This window comes from Tupaia chinensis, unplaced genomic scaffold (genome assembly GCF_000334495.1).
Source record: "Tupaia chinensis unplaced genomic scaffold, TupChi_1.0 Scaffold000387_1, whole genome shotgun sequence".
In the NCBI taxonomy this organism is placed as follows: domain Eukaryota; kingdom Metazoa; phylum Chordata; class Mammalia; order Scandentia; family Tupaiidae; genus Tupaia; species Tupaia belangeri.
In genome coordinates, this window is record NW_006159889.1 from 598,610 (window position 1) to 599,895 (window position 1,286).

Here is a 1,286-nt window from a genome sequence, read left to right on the forward strand (position 1 = left end):
TCATCCTTAAAGCTCAGAACACACACCTAATGCCATCTTCATCTGTCTATTTAGCCTCGGGCACCTGTTCGATCCCCAGAACCCACCATCAAATCCTGGCCCGGTCTTCAACAATCATGTTTTCAGTCCAGTCCTCCAGAACCTCTGGGGCTCAAGAATGAACTTCCTCTTTCCTCTCTCCACTCCTCCTACCACCTTGCTTTCTGTTATCTAAATTGCTACCTTTTACTGAGCGTTTTCTATCAACCAGATCTATTTTATACAATCTCCATTATGGAGAAGATATTGCCTTAATTTACAGATTAATAATATGGGGCTTGGAGAACCTATGTGGCATAATGTAAGTGAACTGTACAGAGTTCCTGAGTCTGCGTTCTCTGTGCTCTCCACTGCTCTGGGCTCGGGTCGCCAACCTCCGGAATAGATTTTTTGCTCACAACTCATTTCAGGCCTCTGCTTGGTGCCCAAGGCACCAATGCAACCACAGCTCTCAGCCTGGTATTCTTGAAATCAAAGAACATCAGAACTAAAGGGCCATTTGGGATCATCGAGTGCAACAGCATCATTATAAATGGGGGTGTGGGGCCGGCAGTGGACTCCCCTATGACCAACGGTGGTTCTAGTCTCGGACCTGGTTGCTTGCTTTCTCACTTTTCCTCTCTGTCTGTCTCTTCTTGGTCAAATTGGAAAGTAATAGTAATAATAATAATAATAAATAAAGATCAATAAAATAATTCTTTGAAAAAACGGACTGTGTGAGAGAGAGAAAGATGGAATTACCCAAGATTGCACAGCAAATCAGGGGCAAAACACGACAAGTCCCCGTTGCTTTTTTTTTTTTTTTTCCCCAGTGCTTTTGTTTTCCAGACTTGTTTCATTTATACTAACCCCTTTTTCGTGCCTCCCACTTTATTATGCAAAAACATCTTGCCATTAGTATATTGCATGCTTCTTGTCATAACCCTGTGCCATGGACATTTCATTTCTGTTTAACAGATGGGAGAGACCAAGGCCAATGAAGGTAAAGAAACTTGTCCGGGGTCACATAGCTGGGTGACAATCACTGAACACTGAGGAAAAGGATGAATTTATTATTATTATTATTTTATAGACCACAGATTAGTTTATTTTTAACACCCATCATGCCATGAATTCATAGGGAATAGGTTCCAGTAGCTCAGGCTCCTTTCCATTGGCTCTCACAAAGTGTGCTTCTCTGGGTGGAGCAGGCTGGTGCTTTAGTTGAACCCAGGTACCTTTCTCTTTGGCTTTCTTCTTTTTCTGGT